Source organism: Octopus sinensis, linkage group LG19 (genome assembly GCF_006345805.1).
Source record: "Octopus sinensis linkage group LG19, ASM634580v1, whole genome shotgun sequence".
NCBI classification, from domain to species: Eukaryota; Metazoa; Mollusca; class Cephalopoda; order Octopoda; family Octopodidae; genus Octopus; species Octopus sinensis.
The window spans coordinates 22,206,128-22,221,127 of NC_043015.1; the positions used below are offsets into that span (position 1 = coordinate 22,206,128).

Sequence of the window (15,000 nt, forward strand, 5' to 3'; positions counted from 1 at the left end):
CGGTCGAGGCGGCGGCGCGCTCGCGCGTCCGTCCGTCCTGGCCGTGCCGCCGGCGTTTCTCCGGCCGACCTTAGGCGGGCGTCGGCAACGTCAACTCGGCTACGGCTATCCCGTCCAGTACGAGAGGAACCGCGGGATCAGAGCAACGGTTTGCGCGCTCGCTCGATAGAGCGGTGGTGCCAGGCTGCCTCTGAGCGATAACGGCTGAACGCCTCTAATCCGGAACCGTAGCCGGACCCGAGTTGTTTTCCAAAAGCGTTTCAACCTCAAGGCGCATGCCTTAGCTCGGCGTTCGCCGTCCGCCCGTCGCGTTCGCGCGGCGAGCGGCAGCGTCGCCGGCGGAATTGCCATTCGGGGACGCGGCGGCGGCTGCGGCGTTCGCGCCGTGGTCGTCTGCTCGTCGTCCCGCCCCGACTAGTTCGAAGAGATCGAGACGAAAGGGATCGCTTGCATACGACCCGACTTGCCGTTCGGAGTGACGTGCTTAGTAGAGCAGCTACCACACTGCGATCTATTGAATCTCTTCTCGCGAACGACACGATCCGCCCCTTCGAGGCGGAGAAGCGGGAGGAGGTGAGGAAAGATGGCGAAATTGTTGCGGCTCGGAGTCGGAGGAGTTAGGAAGTGTTGTGTTGCGTTGTGTCTCGTCTCGTCTCGTCACGTCTTGTCTGCGTCGAACGACTCGGCGCGCGGTAATAGTCGTCGTCGCCGTAACCGCCTTCGTCTCGGCCGCCGAATCGAGCGCGCATCGGCTTGGCAGCGCGCATCGGCTTGGCAGCGCGCATCGGCTTGGCAGCGCGCATCGGCTTGGCAGCGCGCATCGGCTTGGCAGCGCGCGCTCCGTTGCGGGTTCGTTTAAGTGAGAAGTGGAAGAAACGGAACCTCCTGCTTAGTGCGCGAGTAGACGGGGTTGCTGCGCCAGCATGCGGCGCCCATTTCTAACGTAAATTTCTGTACCGCCGACGAGTCGTCGGCGTCCGGGTCGGGCCCCGGGCCCCGGTGTCGCGGAGCGACGTACGATCTCCCAGTGGAAAACCGCGACTGCCTGTTGTCGAAGCGGCGACTTCTGGGCATCGTCGTCCGATTATCGAGGCGCCGCGTGAACGGATCCAGGGCGAGGAGCGTGTCCCTATCTACTGTCTAGCGAATGCAGAGCCGAGGGTACGGGCTTGAAGAAGTTCTCGGTATCGAACGCGGGTAAACGGCGGGAGTAACTTGGACTCTCTTCAGGTGAACGGATCGAAGGCGACGAGGATATTGCCGCTGTCCCTATCTACTACTGTCTAGCGATAAGCAGAGCCGAGTTACGACGAAGACCACGAGTGTGTGTGTCCGTGTGTTATCCACGCGCATCGAAGCGGCGATTTCACTTGAGAGAGTTCTCGGTCGAGTGCGCGAGTCGAAAGAGTTATGCAGCCGGTCGATTGCCGGGGAGTAAGTCTGAGTTACGACGAAGACCACGAGTGTGTGTTTCCGTGTGTTATCCACGCGCATCGAAGCGGCGATTTCACTTGAGAGAGTTCTCGGTCGAGTGCGCGAGTCGAAAGAGTTATGCGGCCGGTCGATTGCCGGGGAGTAAGTCTGAGTTACGACGAAGACCACGAGTGTGTGTGTCCGTGTGTTATCCACGCGCATCGAAGCGGCGATTTCACTTGAGAGAGTTCTCGGTCGAGTGCGCGAGTCGAAAGAGTTATGCGGCCGGTCGATTGCCGGGGAGTAAGTCTGAGTTACGACGAAGACCACGAGTGTGTGTGTCCGTGTGTTATCCACGCGCATCGAAGCGGCGATTTCACTGAGAGAGTTCTCGGTCGAGTGCGCGAGTCGAAAGAGTTATGCGGCCGGTCGATTGCCGGGGAGTAAGTCTGAGTTACGACGAAGACCACGAGTGTGTGTGTCCGTGTGTTATCCACGCGCATCGAAGCGGCGATTTCACTTGAGAGAGTTCTCGGTCGAGTGCGCGAGTCGAAAGAGTTATGCGGCCGGTCGATTGCCGGGGAGTAAGTCTGAGTTACGACGAAGACCACGAGTGTGTGTGTCCGTGTGTTATCCACGCGCATCGAAGCAGCGATTTCACTTGAGAGAGTTCTCGGTCGAGTGCGCGAGTCGAAAGAGTTATGCGGCCGGTCGATTGCCGGGGAGTAAGTCTGAGTTACGACGAAGACCACGAGTGTGTGTGTCCGTGTGTTATCCACGCGCATCGAAGCGGCGATTTCACTTGAGAGAGTTCGCGAGATGCACGCGCTCGATTCGGCGACGCGGTCCGTCCCGTAAAATCCCGAAAGATGACAAACTGCTGCCGGAGCCGGTAGCGGCGGGCCTGCGCCCGCTTCCGCCCGCGCCTCCGCCGCTCTACCGCGAGGCCGATATGGAGTTTGAGCGGAGCTCTCGCATACGTACACGTGGACGTAGGCGCGATCGATGCCGTCAGTCGCCGGGAGTGCGTGGCGATATGCACCGGGTAAAAACAGCGACGTGATCCGACGCGTGAGTCAAGGAGGTGCTAGGACCGTAAGCAAACGGATCGGCCCCGGCTGGATAGTCACGCCTCTAGGTGACCGTCGCACCCCAAGGGGGTCAAGACTATATTAGGGGCTTGCAGTCGGCAGGTTTCATGCCTCGGGGACCGTTCGGCAGGACGCCAGAGACGTCAGCCTGCGACGCCGTCAGCCCAGCGGGCGGCCGCCGCCTTCGCGCCGCCTCGCTTTCTCCCGTTCGTCCGCGAGCCGCGGGGCCGTTAGCGGCAGACCCGCGCCGGTCGCCCGGTCCTCCGCCGCGCTACCGTGCCCGAAACCGAAAGAACGAACCCCACGCTCGCGGTACGGCCCACGGACGCGTGGACGTAGCCGCCACCGATGTCGGAAGGGCGTTCACGAGATGCACGCCGTCGATACGGCGACGCGGTCCGTCCCGTAAAAACCCGAAAGATGGCAAACTGCGGCTAGCACGGTCGCCCGTTGCTCCGCCGCCCTAACGTGACCGAAATCGAAAGAACGAACTCGAGCGTGCGGTATCGCCCGCGTACGCGTGGACGTAGCCGCGACCGATGTCGCGAGGTGCGGGCGTTCGATGCGGCGACGCCGCGGTCCGTCCCGTAAATTCCCGAAAGATGACAAACTGCGGCCGGTGCAGGCAACGGCCGATAGCGGTGGCCATGCGCCCGCCTTCTGCCGCCTTCGTCCGCAGCCCCGCCGCGCGACCGCGAGGTTCAAGCGGGGCTCGAGCGAAACCTGCGCTCTCGCCCACGTACACGTGGACGTAGGCGCGATCGATGCCGTCAGTCGCCGGGAGTGCGAGGCGATATGCACCGGGCAAAAACAGCGACGTGGTCCGTGAGTCAAGGAGCTGCTCGGACCGTAAGCAAACGGATCGGCCCCGGCTGGATAGTCACGCCCGTTGCTCCGCCGCCCTAGCGTGCCCGAAATCGAAAGAACGAACTTAAGCGTGCGGTCTCGCCCACGTACGCGTGGACGTAGCCGCGACCGATGCCGGAAGGCGTTCACGAGATGCACGCCGTCGATACGGCGACGTGGTGCGTCCCGTGAAAACACGAAAGATGGCAAACTGCGGCTAGCACGGTCGCCCGTTGCTCCGCCGCCCAGACGTGCCCGAAATCGAAAGAACGAACCTAAGCTCGCGGTGCGACCCCCGTCCGCGTGGACGTAGCCGCCATCGGTGCCGGGAGGCGTTCACGAGATACCGGCGCTCGATAGGAGTACGTGGTCCGTCCCGTAAATTCCCCGAAAGATGACAAAGTGCGGCCGGTGCAGGCGACGGCCGATTGCGGCGGGCATTCGCCCGCCTTCTACCGCCTTCGCCCGCAGCGCCGCCGCGCTACCGCGAGGCCGAAGTGGGACTCGAGCGAAACTCGCGCTCTCGCTCGCGTACACGTGGACTTAGGCGCGATCGATGCCGTCAGTCGCCGGGATTGCGTGGCGATATGCACCGGGTGAAGACAGCGACGTGGTCCGACCCGTGAGTCGAGGAGGTGCTCGGACCGTAAGCAAACGGATCGGCCCCGGCTGGATAGTCACGCCTCTAGGTGACCGTCGCACCCCGAGGGGGTCAAGACTATATTAGGGGCTTGCAGTCGGCAGGTTTCATGCCTCGGGGACCGTTCGGCAGGATTCCAGAGACGACAGCCTGCGACGCCGTCAGCCCGGCGGGCGGCCACCGCCTTCGCGCCGCCTCGCTTTCTCCCGTTCGTCCGCGAGCCGCGGGGCCGTTGGCGGCAGAACCGCGCCGGTCGCCCGTTCCTCCGCCGCGCTACCGTGCCCGAAACCGAAAGAACGAACCCACGCTCGCGGTACGGCCCACGGACGCGTGGACGTAGCCGCCACCGATGTCGGAAGGGCGTTCACGAGATTCACGCCTTCGATACGGCGACGCGGTCCGTCCCGTAAAAACCCGAAAGATGGCAAACTGCGGCTAGCACGGTCGCCCGTTGCTCCGCCGCCCTAGCGTGCCCGAAATCGAAAGAACGAACTTGAGCGTGCGGTCTCGCCCACGTACGCGTGGACGTAGCCGCGACCGATGCCGGAAGGCGTTCACGAGACGAACGCCGTCGATACGGCGACGTGGTGCGTCCCGTGAAAACACGAAAGATGGCAAACTGCGGCTAGCACGGTCGCCCGTTGCTCCGCCGCCCAGACGTGCAAGAAATCGAAAGAACGAGCCTAAGCTCGCGGTGCGACCCCCGTACGCGTGGACGTAGCCGCCATAGGGGCTTGCAGTCGGCAGGTTTCATGCCTCGGGGACCGTTCGGCAGGACGCCAGAGTCCTCTAAGCACGAACTCGAGCGTGCGGTCTCGCCCGCGTACGCGTGGACGTAGCCGCGACCGATGTCGCGACGTGCGGGCGTTCGATGCGGCGACGCCGTCCGTCCCGTAAATTTCCCGAAAGATGACAAAGTGAGGCCGGTGCAGGCAACGGCCGATTGCGGCGGGCATTCGCCCGCTTTCTACCGCCTTCGCCCGCAGCTCCGCCGCGCTACCGCGAGGCTCGATTAAGACTCGAGCGAAACTCGCGCTCTCGCCCGCGTACACGTGGACGTAGGCGCGATCGATGCCGTCAGTCGACGGGAGTGCGTGGCGATATGCACCGGGTAAAAACAGCGACGTGGTCCGACCCGTGAACAAGGAGGTGCTCGGACCGTAAGCAAACGGATCGGCCCCGGCTGGATAGTCACGCCTCTAGGTGACCGTCGCACCCCAAGGGGGTCCAGACTAATATGTAGGGTTGTGGTTGATCGGCATAGGTTAGCGTCTCGGAAGGATGTCCTCGTAGCTCCTTTTCTGATGACGGTTAGCTCCCCGTTTGCCGGTGCAAGATCGATTCTACACGGCCGGCGCGTCCTCGAATTTCCGCCGCCGAACCGCCCGCCTTTCAGACGCTGCGTCCGCCCCGCCCGTTGACGCCCGCGTTTGCCCGCCTTCGCCCGCCTTTTGAAGCTCGCCTTCGTCCGCCTTCGCCCGCCTCTGGACGTCCGCTTCTTCACGCCCGCCTATTAGACGCTGCGTTCTACCCGCATCATCGACGCACGCCTTCGCCCGCCTTTCAGACGCCGCTGCGTTCGCCCGACCCTTTCGACGCACGCGTTTGCCCGCCCGCCTTATTTCCTTCCTTCCTTCGCTCGCCCGCCGGCAACCGCCGCACAAGCGCTATTTACGTAGGGTCGCGGCCGAACGGCATAGGTGGACCGCCTGGAAGGGATGTTGTCGGCGCTCCTTTCTGCCAACGGTTGGCTCCCTTATTGCCGGTGCAAGGTCGACTCTACACGGCTGGCGCGTCCTCGAATGTCTGCCGCCGCCGCCGCCACACCGCCCGCCTTTTAGACGCGCTCCCTCGACGCCCGCCTCTGCCCGCCTCTTCACGCTCGCAATCGGTTCGTCCTCCCGCAATCGAACCGCTTCTCGTTACCGCGTTTTCTTTTTTTTTTCTTCCTTCCGACCCCCGGCCTCGTCTTCGCCGCCGAGGACCCGGTCAGGTTACGCCGCTGACCTCGTGTCGCGTCGCCGCCGGCGCGGCGGACGGGCTAGCCGTCGCTTCCCGTTCCGCCACAGGCGACGCGGCGTCTCCGAAAGAGAGCGGTGCCGTGTCCGTCCCTTCTTCCCTGGACGGAACCGTGGCTTCAACTCCGGGTTTCGCTGCCTCGTAGCGTTTCTGCAGCTTTTTCTTTCCCTTCCCGGCATCGCCCCGCCTTGGCGCGCGTCGTATTCGTGGCGACCACCGTCATGGCACTCGCTCGTTGACCGCAGTCCGGACGCAGTTCGTCGCAGCCGTTTCGAAAGGATCGGGTGGAGGAAGCGACGACGACGACGACCACCGACGCGTAGGGCGCCGGGCGAGTCTAAAAGCTGCAGCGGGCCCGCGCCAATCGCCGCTGCCCCTCTCGTCTGCCGACCTAGTCGCTGGCCTTCTTCTTCGCCGCCTCCTCCTCCTCCTCTTCCGCCCGGAACCGGCCCCCACTTCGAATCGACCCGCAGCGGAGCCCCGTCCGCAGCGGCCCCGGTGTGCGGCAGTCGGATCGCAAACCGTTTCTTGTATCGCGAACGCTTCTTCGCGCGTCGACCCGTGTCGTTTCCGCCTCTCCTGGCGCGCGCGTATACGAACGGCGGCCGAACTCGCGAGCGCCCTAGCGCCTCTCTGTTTTTTTCGGCCCCTCCGATTCCTTTCGTGCTCGTTTCCGATCGTCGGCGGCTGCTGCTTCCCGAGCTTCCGCCGCCGCCGCGCGCTTCGTTCTCTCGAAACGTAACGTCGGTGATACCTGGTTGATCCTGCCAGTAGTCATATGCTTGTCTCAAAGCTTAAGCCATGCAAGTGTAAGTTCATGCCGTAAACGAATGGTGAAACCGCGAATGGCTCAGGAACCGGACCTAATCCTCGGGACCGTATTCTTCCACCGCGAGGAGAGTGGATAACTGTGGCAATTCTAGAGCTAATACATGCAACCGAAGCCGCGATCGCAGGTCGCACCCGGGCGTCGGGCTCGAAAACGGCGTTCGGCAGCCGTCGCGTTTCGCGCGCGGCGTCGCCGTCGTTCGCCGCCGGCGTCCGCTCGGCCGGATCTGGGGCGGCGCATCCGCGCCCGTCCCTCCCGGTCGCGACGATACGGTCGGCCTTCCGCATTGGTCGCGGCGCAAATATTAGACTGAGACCGACGCGTACGGGCCGTCGCAGCAGCCGCCGCGCCTTCCGCGCGCGGGTCTTAGGCGTGCGGCGGCTTCACGCCCTTCGATTTTGGTGACTCTGGATAACTGTCAGTACGATCGCACGGGCTAGTATCGCACTAGCCTTCGCGCGACGGGTCCCCCGCGAGTCCGCCCTATCAACTGTCGACGGCCCGGTCAGTGCCGACCGTGGTGGCAACGGGTAACGGGGAATCAGGGTTCGATTCCGGAGAGGGAGCATGCGAAACGGCTACCACATCCAAGGAAGGCAGCAGGCGCGCAAATTACCCACTCCCGGCACGGGGAGGTAGTGACGAAAAATAACGACGCGGGACTCTGTCGAGGCCCCGCGATCGGAATGAGTACACTTCAAATCCGTTAACGAGGATCGACCGGAGGGCAAGTCTGGTGCCAGCAGCCGCGGTAATTCCAGCTCCGGTAGCGTATATTAAAATTGTTGCGTTTGAAAAGCTCGTAGTCGGAATTCGGGTCTCGAAAACGTGCCCCGGCGTCGCAGGCTGACGTCTCTGGAATCCTGCCGATCGGTCCCCGAGCATGAAACCTGCCGACTGCAAGCCCTCAATATAGTCTTGACCCCCTTGGGGTGCGACGGTCACCTAGAGGCGTGACTATCCAGCCGGGGCCGATCCGTTTGCTTACGGTCCGAGCACCTCCTTGACTCACGGGTCGGACCACGTCGCTGTTTTTGCCCGGTGCATATCGCCTCGCACTCCCGGCGACTGACGGCATCGATCGCGCCTACGTCCACGTGTACGTGGGCGAGAGCGCAGGTTTCGCTCGAGCCCCGCTTGAACCTCGCGGTCGCGCGGCGGGACTGCGGACGAAGGCGGCAGAAGGCGGGCGCATGGCCACCGCTATCGGCCGTTGCCTGCACCGGCCGCAGTTTGTCATCTTTCGGGAATTTACGGGACGGACCGCGGCGTCGCCGCATCGCCCGCACCTCGCGACATCGGTCGCGGCTACGTCCACGCGTACGCGGGCGATACCGCACGCTCGAGTTCGTTCTTTCGATTTCGGTCACGTTAGGGCGGCGGAGCAACGGGCGACCGTGCTAGCCGCAGTTTGCCATCTTTCGGGTTTTTACGGGACGGACCGCGTCGCCGTATCGACGGCGTGCATCTCGTGAACGCCCTTCCGACATCGGTGGCGGCTACGTCCACGCGTCCGTGGGCCGTACCGCGAGCGTGGGGTTCGTTCTTTCGGTTTCGGGCACGGTAGCGCGGCGGAGGACCGGGCGACCGGCGCGGGTCTGCCGCTAACGGCCCCGCGGCTCGCGGACGAACGGGAGAAAGCGAGGCGGCGCGAAGGCGGCGGCCGCCCGCCGGGCTGACGGCGTCGCAGGCTGACGTCTCTGGCGTCCTGGCGAACGGTCCCCGAGGCATGAAACCTGCCGACTGCAAGCCCCTAATATAGTCTTGACCCCTTGGGGTGCGACGGTCACCTAGAGGCGTGACTATCCAGCCGGGGCCGATCCGTTTGCTTACGGTCCGAGCACCTCCTTGACTCACGCGTCGGACCACGTCGCTGTTTTTACCCGGTGCATATCGCCACGCACTCCCGGCGACTGACGGCATCGATCGCGCCTACATCCACGTGTACGTATGCGAGAGCTCCGCTCAAACTTCATATCGGCCTCGCGGTAGCGCGGCGGAGGCGCGGGCGGAAGCGGGCGCAGGCCCGCCGCTACCGGCTCCGGCAGCAGTTTGTCATCTTTCGGGAATTTACGAGACGGACCACGTCGCCGTATCGAACGCCTGTACCTCGCAGCATCGGTCGCGGCTAGGTCCGCGCGTACGTGGCCGAGACCGCCAGCTTAGTTTCGTGCTTTCGATTTCACGCACGGTTCGGCGGCGGAGACGCGGGCGAACGGCGCAGGCCTTGCGCAGGCCTGCCGCTACATAGCGCTAGCCGCAGTTTGTCATCTTTCGGGATTTTACGGGACGGACCGCGTCGCCGAATCGAGCGCGTGCATCTCGCGAACTCTCTCAAGTGAAATCGCCGCTTCGATGCGCGTGGATAACACACGGACACACACACTCGTGGTCTTCGTTGTAACTCAGACTTACTCCCCGGCAATCGACCGGCCGCATAACTCTTTCGACTCGCGCACTCGACCGAGAACTCTCTCAAGTGAAATCGCCGCTTCGATGCGCGTGGATAACACACGGACACACACACTCGTGGTCTTCGTCGTAACTCAGACTTACTCCCCGGCAATCGATCGGCCGCATAACTCTTTCGACTCGCGCACTCGACCGAGAACTCTCTCAAGTGAAATCGCCGCTTCGATGCGCGTGGATAACACACGGACACACACACTCGTGGTCTTCGTCGTAACTCAGACTTACTCCCCGGCAATCGACCGGCCGCATAACTCTTTCGACTCGCGCACTCGACCGAGAACTCTCTCAAGGGAAATCGCCGCTTCGATGCGCGTGGATAACACACGGACACACACACTCGTGGTCTTCGTCGTAACTCAGACTTACTCCCCGGCAATCGACCGGCCGCATAACTCTTTCGACTCGCGCACTCGACCGAGAACTCTCTCAAGTGAAATCGCCGCTTCGATGCGCGTGGATAACACACGGACACACACACTCGTGGTCTTCGTCGTAACTCAGACTTACTCCCCGGCAATCGATCGGCCGCATAACTCTTTCGACTCGCGCACTCGACCGAGAACTCTCTCAAGTGAAATCGCCGCTTCGATGCGCGTGGATAACACACGGACACACACACTCGTGGTCTTCGTCGTAACTCAGACTTACTCCCCGGCAATCGACCGGCCGCATAACTCTTTCGACTCGCGCACTCGACCGAGAACTCTCTCAAGGGAAATCGCCGCTTCGATGCGCGTGGATAACACACGGACACACACACTCGTGGTCTTCGTCGTAACTCAGACTTACTCCCCGGCAATCGACCGGCCGCATAACTCTTTCGACTCGTGCACTCGACCGAGAACTCTCTCAAGTGAAATCGCCGCTTCGATGCGCGTGGATAACACACGGACACACACACTCGTGGTCTTCGTCGTAACTCAGACTTACTCCCCGGCAATCGACCGGCCGCATAACTCTTTCGACTCGCGCACTCGACCGAGAACTCTCTCAAGTGAAATCGCCGCTTCGATGCGCGTGGATAACACACGGACACACACACTCGTGGTCTTCGTCGTAACTCAGACTTACTCCCCGGCAATCGACCGGCCGCATAACTCTTTCGACTCGCGCACTCGACCGAGAACTCTCTCAAGTGAAATCGCCGCTTCGATGCGCGTGGATAACACACGGACACACACACTCGTGGTCTTCGTCGTAACTCAGACTTACTCCCCGGCAATCGACCGGCCGCATAACTCTTTCGACTCGCGCACTCGACCGAGAACTCTCTCAAGTGAAATCGCCGCTTCGATGCGCGTGGACACCGGACGCCGCCCGAGACGCGGCGCTCTACAGGTACCATATCCGTATCTTCCATGCACGCCGCGGCGCCCTCCTACTCGACCGGGCATCGGAAAGTCGCCTCGCCGGCGATCGCGCAACCTATCGCCCGGCCGGTCCGGCATCGGTCGCTCGCTCCAGCGCCATCCATTTTCGGGGCCGGTCGATTCGGCAGGTAAGTTGTTACACACTCCTGAGCGGATTCCGACTTCCGTGGCCACCGTCCTGCTGTCTATATCGACCGACACCCTTTCGGGGATCTAATGGGCGAAGCGTAGGGCACCTTAGCCGGACGTTCGGTTCATCCCACATCACCAGTTCTGCTTACCAAAAGTGGCCCACTTGGCACCGTGCATTCGTCGTCGCATAACGGCGGCCGCCTCCGATCGGGAGAGGAGCGGCCCGTTTCGCCCGTTCCGAGTTCGAGAGTAGATCGAGGCCGTCAACGTCCCCGGGGCCTCCAGTCGTTCGCTTTACCGGACGGAATTGCGTGTCGTTCTCCCGCTGGCGCCAGCTATCCTGAGGGAAACTTCGGAGGGAACCAGCTACTAGACGGCTCGATTGGTCTTTCGCCCCTACACCCGGTTCCGACGATCGATTTGCACGTCAGAGGCGCTTCGGACTTCCACCAGAGTTTCCTCTGGCTTCGTCCCGACCGGGCGTGGATCGCCATCTTTCGGGTCCCCGGCCGCCTGCTACACCTGAGTCGGAGCGGGAACGCCGGAGGACGCGAACGTCGCGGCGAACGCGCGGACCCGACCCGGGAACGATGCTTCGAAGCGCCGTCCCGCCGGAGGGCGAGACGGCGACGTCGTGTCACGTTCTCGCTTTCGCTGTGCCGTCGGAGTTCGCGAAGTGAAAGGCTCCAACGACTCGCAGTCGACTGGGACTCCTCGGTCCGTGTTTCAAGACGGGTCGGGTAGGTTGCCGATGCTCGTCGCTGACCGGCGGCAGCGGGCGGCTTTTCGGGCGGAAGGTGTCCCGCGACCGCAACGCGCGTCGCCCCCCTTGCGAGGGGTTTCCGCGCAGTCGCGGCGCGCGGGCGGCCGCGTCGCTCGCGACCTCCGCGAAGAGGCCGCGCGCGACTCGCTGCGTCGTTCGTGCTAAGGGCGAGGTGCGTTTGCCCGTCTCCGTCGGTTAGCCGTGCCTGCGCTTTACGTGGAGCGACGGGCCCGGTCGAGAAGAGCGCGTGGATCCCACCGACCGCCGCTTGCGCGGCGGCGACGGGGCTCTCGTCTGCGACCTGCGGACGCCGCGCGCCTACCGGCCCGACGGGAAACGGGTCGCGACGACGGATCGGAGGGGAAGTGCGTCCGATGCCGGCGCCCCGGGAATCAAACGCCGACGAGGCGGCAGACGACCGCCCGCGGAACGAGCGGCCGCCACCGGCGCGTTCGTCGGCGACGACGGCGCCTCGGCGTGAAGCAGCGGACTGAGTCCCCTCGCGATCGCGGTGAGCGGTCCTACCCGTTTACCCCTGGGCGGTTTCACGGTCTCTTGAACTCTCTCTCCAAAGTTCTTTTCAACTTTCCCTCGCGGTACTTGTCGGCTATCGGACTCGTCCCCGTATTTAGCCTTGGATGGAGCTTACCACCCGCTTTGGGCTGCGTTCCCAAGCAACCCGACTCTCGGGCCGATGAACACCGCCGATCGCCGCCGGCTCCGAATGGGCCTGGCACCCGCTCTGGGCAGCCCCGATCGAGGGGACTCCGAACCTAGCCGGGCGAAACGATCGACCGTGTACGACCCTTGCGCCACAGCTCTCGACGACCGGCGCGGCCGACGAGATTCGGCGTTGGGCTTCTCCCGGTTCACTCGCCGTTACTTAGGGAATCCCGGTTGGTTTCTTTTCCTCCGCTTAGCGATATGCTTAAGTTCGGCGGGTAATCGCGTCCGAGTCGAGGGCAGCGCGAATAAAAAAAAGGAGACGCTGCAAAAGAGACGGCTGCTGCGCACACCACCGCTGTCGATCGGCACGAACGCTCGCACGAAAGAGATGTTCCCACAGAGCGAACGCCGAAAGACGAGACGGCGGCGGCTGCGGCGGAGGGCGGCGGTCGCTCGGAGAGGAACGCAGAGGAAGAAGACGCGGACGCGACGAGGGGCCTCGCCGTGTCGTCGTTGTCGTCGTTCCTGCTACTGCGATCCCTTACTCCTCTGCTTCCGCAACTTCGGCGGGCTCCCTCCTCCGCAACAGCGCTTCGCAACGATGACGGTCTGGCATTACGGGAGACGGACGATCGAGCGGCGGCGGCTCGCGCGCGCGAGATAACGTGCGGGCCTCGCGGCGTGCGCCGCCCTTTCCTGCGACTCCCGACTCCCCGCCGCAGCCAACGGCCGCGGCGGACTGCGTTTTCGTGTCTTGACCGCCTCTCGACCGGACGGGGCCCCGGGACGATAGGATCCCGGGGCCGCAATGTGCGTTCGAGGTGTCGATGTTCACTGAGTCCTGCAATTCGCATCAGTTCACGCGGATAGCCGCGCTCTTCATCGACGGACGAGCCGAGTGATCCCCCGTCCAGGGTTTCGGTATATTTGCTACTACTACGCGCTAGACGCACGGAAAGAAAAAAAAAAGGAAAGCGGCAGCGGCCCCCGACAGGAGGCCGGCACCGCGCGACGGAAAAAAATAAAATGAGTTCCGAAGGCGTCGACAGCGGAACGAAGCGCGCCACTGCCGACGCCAACGGCGAGGTAGGAAGGAAGGAAGAGAGAAATGGTCATGGAGCTCGCAAAGCGTGCAAGCCCCGTCGTCCGAGCGCCATGAGGGCGGGCCGACGCCGGCAGGGTGGTTGCGCGGTCGGCAGCAGAGAGTGTCGCGGCGTGTGACGGCGGGCTGCCCCGCGACGGTTACTGCTGCGCTGTTAGAGGGCCGAATCAAGAGCATTCGGTGGTACTCGGGCGAGGGGGCCCGGCCGCGACTTACGGCTCGGCAAGTCTCGCGAAGAGACTGCGCGCTAGGAGGCGAGGAAATAAAAAGACGGCCGCGCGTTACGGTGGTCATCGGAAGGCACCGGGCGGCGCCCACGGCCTAGGCCGAATCGCGCGGTCGGCGAGGCAGGAAGGAAGAGAGAAATGGTCATGGAGCTCGCAAAGCGTGCAAGCCCCATCGTCCGAGCGCCATGAGGGCGGGCCGACGCCGGCAGGGTGGTTGCGCTGTCGGCAGCAGAGAGTGTCGCGGCGTGTGACGGCGGGCTGCCGCGACTGCTACTGCTGCGCTGTTAGAGGGCCGAATCAAGAGCATTCGGTGGTACTCGGGCGAGGGGGCCCGGCCGCGACTTACGGCTCGGCAAGTCTCGCGAAGAGACTGCGCGCTAGGAGGCGAGGAAATAAAAAGACGGCCGCGCGTTACGGTGGTCATCGGAAGGCGCCGGGCGGCGCCCACGGCCTAGGCCGAATCGCGCGGTCGGCGAGGCAGGAAGGAAGGAAGAGAGAAAATGGTCATGGAGCTCGCAAAGCGTGCAAGCCCCGTCGTCCGAGCGCCATGAGGGCGGGCCGACGCCGGCAGGGTGGTTGCGCTGTCGGCAGCAGAGAGTGTCGCGGCGTGTGACGGCGGGCTGCCCCGCGACGGTTACTGCTGCGCTGTTAGAGGGCCGAATCAAGAGCATTCGGTGGTACTCGGGCGAGGGGGCCCGGCCGCGACTTACATACGAAAAAAAAAAAGAAATCGGGCGGATCGCGAACGTTCAGTTCCTTCTTCTTCTCTTTCGAGAACACGGCGCTAATGATCCTTCCGCAGGTTCACCTACGGAAACCTTGTTACGACTTTTACTTCCTCTAAGCGATCGGGTTCGGTCGTCTTCTCCGGGCCACCAGAGAACGCGCCGACGACGGCGCGGAACGCCGCCGCGCGTAAGCGGACTCGTCGGCCAGATCCGAGGACCTCACCGGACCGTTCGATCGGTAGTAGCGACGGGCGGTGTGTACAAAGGGCAGGGACGTGATCGACGCGGGCTGATGACCCGCGCCTACCGGGAATTCCTCGTTCACGGGGTTGGTTCCAGGCCCCGATCCCTATCACGGGAGGTGGTTCAGAGGTTTCCCGACCCTCTCGGGCCGGGGGAGACGCGCCCGCTGATACCTCCAGTGTAGCGCGCGTGCGGCCCCGGACATCTAAGGGCATCACAGACCTGTTATCGCTCCGCCTCGTGCGGCTTTCTGCCGCCCGTCCCTCTAAGAAGCGCTGCGGTCGCCAACCGACTGGCCCGGACGCGACGGCGTGCCGCCGCCGGGCTCGCGCGGGCCGAGCCGACCGGGTCACCGCCGCCGCTCCGCAACCGACGCCGCAACCACGCCGCGACCGAACCCCCGCGAACGGGGGACGGCAGCCGGACGCGGCCGCAGCGCCGGACGCGAAGGAGAGCGGC

At 63.8% G+C, this 15,000-nt stretch overlaps 1 long non-coding RNA gene and 1 other non-coding gene across 2 annotated transcripts in view; one reads left to right on the forward strand and one right to left on the reverse strand.

Annotated features, from left to right (window-relative positions):
• The window catches only part of LOC115222359, a 12,442-nt gene extending 616 nt beyond the window's left edge, over positions 1–11,826 (forward strand). The window contains exons 1-3 of the long non-coding RNA XR_003882693.2: positions 1–257; positions 6,288–6,293; positions 11,815–11,826. The exon at positions 1–257 is cut by the window's left edge and continues 616 nt beyond it. This is a non-coding gene — a long non-coding RNA (uncharacterized LOC115222359). The remainder of the gene's footprint in view (positions 258–6,287; positions 6,294–11,814) is intronic.
• A 1,174-nt stretch (positions 11,827–13,000) lies between these two features.
• On the reverse strand, positions 13,001–13,159 carry LOC115222409. The gene has a single exon (XR_003882700.1). It is a non-coding gene; the product is annotated as a 5.8S ribosomal RNA (ribosomal RNA).
• Between the last annotated feature and the right edge of the window lie 1,841 nt (positions 13,160–15,000).